The sequence below is a fragment of the Nuphar pumila genome, chromosome 7 (assembly GCF_984573655.1).
Source record: "Nuphar pumila chromosome 7, dmNupPumi1.hap1.1, whole genome shotgun sequence".
NCBI lineage: Eukaryota > Viridiplantae > Streptophyta > Magnoliopsida > Nymphaeales > Nymphaeaceae > Nuphar > Nuphar pumila.
The window spans coordinates 23,107,811-23,116,824 of NC_143255.1; positions in this window are offsets into that span (position 1 = coordinate 23,107,811).

A 9,014-nucleotide genomic window follows, 5' to 3' on the forward strand; every position below is an offset into this window, starting at 1 on the left:
AGCCAAGCCAAACTCAAGCTCATTGCAAGCCCGAGTTAAATGAGCCAAGCTTGAGTTGACTTATTTTATAAAAAAATGCATTCTATAAAATTGAAAATAATAGAATGAAGACTTTAAACCTACTGAAACAAGTTTGAACCCACCACTCATTTACTAAATAATTGCATTATTTCAAAGTTGTAAGCAACTTGTAAACCAAGGATTTCAATCATTTGCACTCTATGATATAAAATATGTTTTTATTTGGTTCAAAATTATGCTTTCGAGTCACTGCTTTTGAACTTGTTTTTTTGCCGTCTTTGCCTAATTTTTTTTTTAAAATAATTTTTTGAGGAAAACTCTATTATATTTAAAAAGTTATACTGATCATTTTTTTAGAAACACAAAGAACCTAGTTTAGAGTTGGGCTTAAGGTCCATGCCTTTTTGGGGCTCGTCAATTTGGATTTGTATTTGGCCCAGCTTCGATCGGTTCAATCTTTGATTGTTGGCTATTATTTTATTATTACTTTTTACCATTTGAATTTAGAAAAAGGTATTTAAAATTATTAAATGTCTTTTTTTTTAACGGGTCCACCTTTCTGTTTCTAACATTTGGGAATCTTGACCATTTGGCAAAGGTCTTTTTCATCTCATTTTTAACCTTTGGTAAAGGTCTTTATATACTGCAGAAAAAAAAAAAACAGTTAGGCTGCAAGTTCTCAAAATGACATTTACGTTCGGAAGGTGCTGACAAGCCTAATCAATCACATGATAAAACCCTGCAGATCACGACGGACTCATGCGGTTGACTCTGGTTGGCCGATCGGGTATGGTTCGGTGACAGCCACCCAATCGGCCAACCAGATCTGATCCGGTCACTTGGGCCAGCCGACGATCTGACTTGTGTTATATGGCCTGGTCAGATTCTGATGGGGGCTGATCAGAATCGGATCAGTTAGCTTGTCATATAGGCTGGATCGAGGATTGCACTGGAACCCGACCAGGTGTGTCACTCACGGCATATCTGAAGATCTGGGCTAGATTCAATGTGAATCATGCTGCAGCCGCATATACTAAAATAAAATAAAAACAACCTAATGACAAAATAACAAAAAACTAACTATACAATACTAAATCACAATCTGCGTTATTCAGCATGCAATGACACGATAGAAACTAAACTACGCTATATGCAATGCTAAATATATCTTTATATGTTTTTTTTCTTTTTCTTTTTTCAATGAATAAAAGCAATCTAAACTAAATGCAACAAATATATGAAGATTAAACTATGCTATATGCCATAATGAAATATGATGCATGTATTCTACGAAATAAATAAAATCTAATTTAAATAATATGAAAAGATGGGAAGAGAAAAAGCAAACCTCATAATTTACCTTCGATAGAAGGGTTGAGAAGAAGAAACGATCTTTCCTCCGAATTGCACGAGCCTCCGACGATGCGGATAAGAAGAAGCTGACGATAGCATAGGTTAGAAGTAGGACGAAACGAAGAAGGAAGGAAGAAACGAGGGAAAAATCGGCCAAGAACGAGATTGGGGAAGAAGATAAGAGAGGGAGGAAGACAGAGACTGCGCTTTTCTCTAGAGGGAAAGACGCCCCCCTTTGTTGAAAAAGTGGTTTTTTTATTATAAATCTAGGTTAAAACTAAAATTTCTAAAAAGTTCAACTAAGTTTTAAAAATTCTAAAAACGTGCTTTATAAAAAAAGACACTTCTAAACAAAATAAAAAATGTTAGTTGAAATTCCTAAACTAATTAAACTACAAATTAAAAAGTCCTAAACTAATCAAAATACTAAAAAATGCAAGAAAGACTTGAAAATTGGCGATTTTAATTTTATTTTGATTTTAAAGCAGTTTCTCAAAAATGTTGACAAGAATGTGTTTTTAATGCAATTTTTTAATAGATCATGCATAAAAATATATGTATAAAATGCAAAATTTATGCATAATCAATATATATTTATAATGATGATGCGTGCTAATTTTTATTTATTGAAATTATGTAATACTGCAAAAATAATTGTTAAATAGCATGTTTACATGATTCATTTGTTATGAGAATGCATGTGGTGCTATGTGATGCAGTATTTGTGAAATGCATGCAGGATGACAGAAATCCCACAAGGTTGCATGGGCATATGAGTGTTCAATAAAATGTTGAATTAAGGTCCCATAATAGGAACCATGTGATTAAAATGCACTAACTTAAATGGTAGTTGCATTTACTCATGGCCTAATTAATAAGATAACGCTAATCAGGATTCCGGGTATGCCTTTACTGAGGTGTACTTAACCAGAATGGTCCTTCGTCTACCTTAGAGAGGGTAAGCAGTATAAAACTCTTTAAACCATTTTCTTTTATGTTTTGAGGGGCAATGCCTTGATGCCCCCGGTCTAGAGAATTTATGGGATCAGGACTGCCAAATTTTATCCTAGGTAGGCATGTCCTTAGGTTTTCTGCAAAAGTGAGTGATCGACCACCGTTATGACTAAAAGTCATGCCTCAGACAGTATCTCTCGACGTAATGTCGCTCCTGAGGAATAACTCAATCAACTACTAAAAAAATTAAAATATATAGCATAATAAACACCCGAGTAGTTTAGTCTATTTCGTAGAGGGCCTACACATACCCTAAAGTTTTTTTGGTAATCAAGTAAAATATTAAAATAATTGCTCACTCTTTACTTTTCTGTAAATTTATTATAAATTCATATAATTATGTGAATGCATGCATATGATTAAATGTCGCGAATTTGAAATATATTGTTGTTATGCATGTCTAAAATAAGATATTATAATTATGCATATATTAAAAATATAAATTTTTGAACTTAAATGTTTAGTAATTCAATTGCATAATTAATATTGAATTTTGTATAATGAGAATGATACATGTTATGCAAGTTTAGTGTATTATATATTTGCATTATTTGCGTGAATCTTACTCAGACTCTTCAAAGTCTCATGTTTTTAAAATAAAATATTTTTCAGGTAACATATGATCTGATGGAGTGGATGCAGGTTGTTGTGAGGGTGTTGTGTGAGACTGATAATTTTGAGATCCTAGGGGCTATTTATCAAACTTTGATTAAATGTTATTTGTTTATTTTAATTATCAACATTTGGATAGATGCATGGATGGTTTGATAATTAGTTAGATTGTTTAAAATTTTAATTAATTTCTTTTATTAATAGTTGGATTGTGTGCTTCATAATGTAATGTGTCTGAGAGGTTTAACCAAAAATCCTGAATGTTTGACTGATTTCAAATCAATATTTTTCACTGTGTTTTTTCAACATAAATAAAAAATATTTTTTTATTATTTGAGTGTTTTTTTCTCGAATTTTATTCTAAGGAGCTATTAAATGTCGGTGCATGTGCAGACTGACTTTTTAGAGCTTAATTTGGTTAAGATAATGCCAATGATGAATTATTTAAATTAATGATTTTTTTATGTGATGTGTTCAATCGGTTTTTTAATGGTGGTTCTGTACTGGATCTGGCACTAAGAGGCTAAGGCACGCTCGCGCTTGCGCTCAAGCGGGCTGTCTAGTGCTTGCTACAGTTAGAACATGTCTGCTTGTGAAACCGTTGCATTATTACATATTAGAAAAAAATTTATATTTTTGAGTTAAAATATGTTGGACTGTTACACATTGATATGCCTAAGATACAGTACAATAGCCAACAAAATTCAACATGTCCTGTATCTAAAAACTTAATCCCTCAATGTACTTAGTGATGAGTTGTTCCTTGTCTTACATGAGATTGTTTCGTGCAACGAGTTCATGGAACTCACCGGTGTACTCATCAATACTGCGAGTACCCTGATTAAGATTCGGGTATCTCTAGTATAACTCATGATGGTAGTTATGCAGCAAGAATTAGGCTTGGAGCTTACGCTCCATATGTGCCTATGCAGTGATGGGGGCCTTACCTTGGTTTTGTTGGGTTTGTCGAACCTGATGCCACCATGTTGCGGCCTCGCCCTTGAGGCGTATGCAATGAGCCCTACCATCTTATGATCCAGGACTTCTTTAAAGTCCATGATCTCGTTGACATTGTTCAACCACTCAACGACTTCTTCTGAGGTACAGGTTATGGAGAATTCAGGAATTTCAAACTTGATTCTCGCAGCCTAGTTGTTTGGGCAGTTCAGACTACGTGTTCTACAAGAGGATGACCCAAAACTAGAGGAGAAATGCTCCTCTTCTTCTACATGATGATGATTTTGCCCCATTTGCAGCTTCATGATTTGTTGTGCCATCATCTTCATTTGACGGCGAAGCTTTGTGTTTTGACAACGAAGTACCTGAGTTACGTAGTCCTCGTCTCGCTCTATATGAGAACCTCGACCATGCCTTCCTTGAGGCATACTTATGTTGGATCGTGCCTAATTGAGAAACTTAGCAAACTAAGCTCCGATACTGACCTGATGGCGAGGCCATATCAATGGTGATGCTTCTAACTAGACTAAGCACTAGGAGACCCGCTTGAGCGAAAGTGTGAGCATATATTAACCCACTAAAACCAAGTTCACGAATGAAACACCCAGAATAAATTTTTACATGGGACACAGAACACAGGTCACAGTCACGTGTCCAAACTATGAACCTACACAATTAGCGTACACATCTTAAACTAAGCCTTAACTAAATGCTAACAAGACTCACATGAGACAATGCCAAAATTACAAAATGACTACAACTAAATTTAAGACGTATATCCAGATGTCAGATGAACCCAAAATAAAATTTGTGCAAATATAATATAAAATTAATATAAACATGTAGCAAAAAATCAGATTAATCGGACATGTGTTCGTTCATTGAGACATTTCACTGAACATTTGGTGAGCGCCTCCCAAACAACTATTTGACAGTATTTCCTCTTAAAATTCTCAACACAAAAATTCGTGAAACAACGAGATATATTATCTAAACAAATCTACAAATCAATCAAAATTTATTTTCATATCCATATGCAAATCTGTCCGGTATGAGTTGAAAAATTCTAAAATTGCATATAGATTTCCTAACAATAAATTCCTACAAATTCAAAATTTCATGCACAATGATAATGACTTGATTCAATTTAAACAAAATATGCAAACAATCCATACAATAAACAGTCCACGATAATATCAAAATAAACAAAAACTGAAATAATTTTTACTAAAACAAAAAAATTCTACGAAAACTAAATTTACACAAGATACATAGTTGATTAAGTCCCAATCAATAACAATCACAATGGAAAAAAATCAGATTCATCAAACCATACATACGAATAACAAAAACTGAAAAAAATAACAAAACAGGGTAAAGGTGGCATCGGCCAAGGGGGTTTTAGATTTCTTAGCACCCACGACAAATGCTGGCCAAATCCTTCGAGCTTCTTAGCTCTGACACGACTCCGACTAGACTAATGGTCACACAGTTGGTTGTCTTCCCGCGCAGCAGCTCCTTCACATGAGGTACCACGAACAAGAGGGAGGAATGGATGCATCTCCACAGCCTCCAACGTCTTCAATGGTGTTCTTTCAAGGAAGATTTTCATATTTCAAAACAGCAAACCCCTTTCTTATGGTGGGGGTTTTCTTTAAAAACTAAAAGGGCAAAGGAGAGAGAGAGAGAGAGAGAGAGAGAGAGAGAGAGAGAGATTGGGTGTGTAGAGGAGAATGTTGGAGAAGAAGGATAGTGGGTGGATGTCTTGAGCGGTGGTTGGTTGAGAAGGAAGAAGGAGATTGGGAGTGATGGGTGATGAAGTAATGAAAAAGAGGAAAATAGTGGGGGGGGTCGAGCAAAGAGGAAAGAAAGAGGAAAGGGGAAGGGTGTCGATCTCCTTCTCCTTTCTCACTAACACTAACGGGTATGGGTTGAGATCCGACCCATCCGGGTCGAGTGGACCAAAAAACTTGTTCCAAATGTTTTGGGCAGGCTTTGGGTTCAATGCTTACCAAAATTGGCTCCAAAAATTTATAAAAACTTAAAGCAGAAGCTCCTCCATTGATTCTACATCATCATAGTTCATGATGAGAATGAGTTTTTAGATGATCAAATGCATTACTTGCGAACAACTTGTAGACTTTTAGTTTTTTATCTCACCCATACCATAAGATGTGCTTACCAAAAAAACTCGCCATTGATAATTTTTCGTTGATGAAGTGTCGCTAATTTTCTTACCGTTGATGTTTGACCCTTAGAAAGTGACTATAATTTTTCACTGGTTGGAGATCACAAAAAAACCTAGTTTCTATTATACCCTAGTTTTGCTTTTATTCTATGCTTGTATGAAAATCCATAAATCTGGAAAAAAAATTGCATCATCTCATGCGAAACTATGCAATTTCTGCAAGCCTTTTAGTAATTTCGCAACCATCAACACGAAACTCTTGACAAAATTTGCACTCTAATCACCTATATATATTCATATAAATTCGTAAGTTAAAATGGAATGTTGTAGCGCTTAAAGTTGGCAGTATGCGAAAGTTCATGAATTCTACAAACTTTTTATGAATTCTGCATCGAAAGTAGACTTTCACAACAACCAACGTGAAACTCTTGACTAAATTTGCACTCTAATTGCCTATATACATGTAAATTCACATTCTAAAATGGAATCTCACATCGCTTAAAGTCAACTGCATATGAAAGTCCATGAATTCTATAAAGATTTTATGATTTTTGCATCGAAAGTAGACTTTCGTAACCACCAACGTAAAATTTTTGACGAACTTCACACACTAATCGCCTATATATACAATGAAATTTGCATACTAAAATGAAATCTTGCATCGCTTAAAGTTGACTGCATGTGAAAGTTCATGAATTATGTAAACTTTTCATGATTTCTGTATCGAAAGTAGACTTTCACAACCATCAATGAGAAACTCTTTATGAAATTTGCATGTAAGGGTTTTTCGTATGCATTGTTATTATTTTCGTACTATAGATGCTTAAATCATGGGGCTTTTTCAAAAGTGAAGAGTAGCCATTTTCGCATAAAAATCAGGAGATCTGCTCATGCTAACGGTAAAAAGGTCCTAAAAGTAAGAAAACTGTGAAATTGGACATTTGCCATATTTTGAAATTTGTGAGGCATTTGGAAAAATGGGCCAAATTTTCTGTATAGAGTGATCATTTTCGCTTAAAGTTTAGGTCCAAATCTTATTGGTTTCACTCTTGAAAATACATGCACCATTTTTACATGAACCATCCAGTCTAGCTCGATCACCTTTGTGGTAAATGAGTGTTTGGCCTCGGCTGGTTTATCAGCCCTAGACTTAATAAAATGTTCACAGTAGAGATGGCCGTAATGGTATATGAGTGGATGTGTACGGTAGAGTTTTTTTTTTAAAGGCAAGCTGGGGTTTTGGTAGAGCCCCCCGTTGGTGTGTACAATAGAGATTGCTAAAGGGTACCCGAGCAAGGGCCCTTATAGTAGGGGTGTCAACGGGTCAGGTTTGGTTGAGACCCAGGTGGAATCAAACTTGGATCAGATTTTCTGGTATGGTATCCGTCACAGGTCTAATCGGGTCTACTATAAGAGAAACCAAACACGGACCAGATAAAAACTACATGAACCAGACTCGGACCTTACCTGGTAAAATGATATTTTTTATCATTTTTACATTGAAAAATTGCAGGTCTTAATTGGAACTCTAGTCGGGTCTGGCTCTAGTATAAATTTTCGAAAACTATACAATGGTCCATGTATTAATTGGACCTTTGGGTCCGGACCCAGGTCTTAATCGGGTCTTCTTATTTGTGACTGTACCCGGACCCTACAGGGTTTGGTCCGGGTCGGGTCCGGGTAAACCTAACCCGTTGGCACCCCTACCTTATAGCACTTTGATGCCTACTTTGAGCATTTGCCTTCGTTGGTACTCCAGTTACTGAGGTGTGCTCTATGATGTTAAAACTAGCTATTAAGTTGAGTCGTGCTACTGAATCAAGCCAACTGAATCTGGAACGTTAACTCCAGGAAACCAAATGATCTCAGTAGATTCTAAGTTGGAAAAGAGTCAGTCATGACCTCAGCTGGCTTAGAACTCATTCATGTCGCACGCCAGCCCGGGCTTGGAGATAATTGGATGGTTAGGTTGGAGCATCATAACTGAGAGGTCTTGAGTTTGAATCACATGGGGCTATCCCCCTGTTTAACTATCAAAAAAAAAAATAAGTTGCACCCGTAATCAGCCCAAACTGTCACATGGACACGCCCAAAAGACACGGACACACCATTTTTGTGCAGTTTTTAGTTATAAGGGGACAAGAGATGGGTGTGAGTAATATCCAATTATGCATTTGGGTCAGGATTTGAATTTGCTAAATCGCATTATTTCCTTATTCGGATCAGCATCTTGATGCAATTTTTAGATGTAAAGGACTGGTCTATAATATTTTTTTACTGGATCTAGTACTACCATATTTACTTTGGATCCGGATTCAACCCTACCTCATCAGATCTGATTTGGATCCCAATTCAGATTCTGATTCCAATCTTGCACAACCTGACCTGTATCTGATTCATTTTTACCCCTATATAGGGATATAAATGATTCGGTTTCAGGTCAGATATCCAACTGAATCCGAGTCCATTTAGTCAGACTCAATAAGCAAAACCAGATCTGCATGATAATCGCACAATTCAGTCTTAGAATTTTCACATCTGAGTCCAAATCCATATCCAAGTCTGAAGTGTGGTCTGACAAGATGCATATAAGATGGATCTATTGGGGGCATATATCCTGATCAGATTTGGGTTCGGTATATATTCTAACATTCCGGGTCCAAATCCCACTCTGAATCCCAATGTCTTATATCTGACAAGATCTAACCTGAGTCCGACACTTTTACATCCCTACCTATGGCAGTTTCAGGGAAGTGATTTTTTCTTCTTTTTTCAAGTTTCAGTGAAGAGTTGGGAGATAAATTTTTAGAAAAAATGGGTCTCTTTTTAAGTATCAGGCATGATATATATATATATATATATATATATA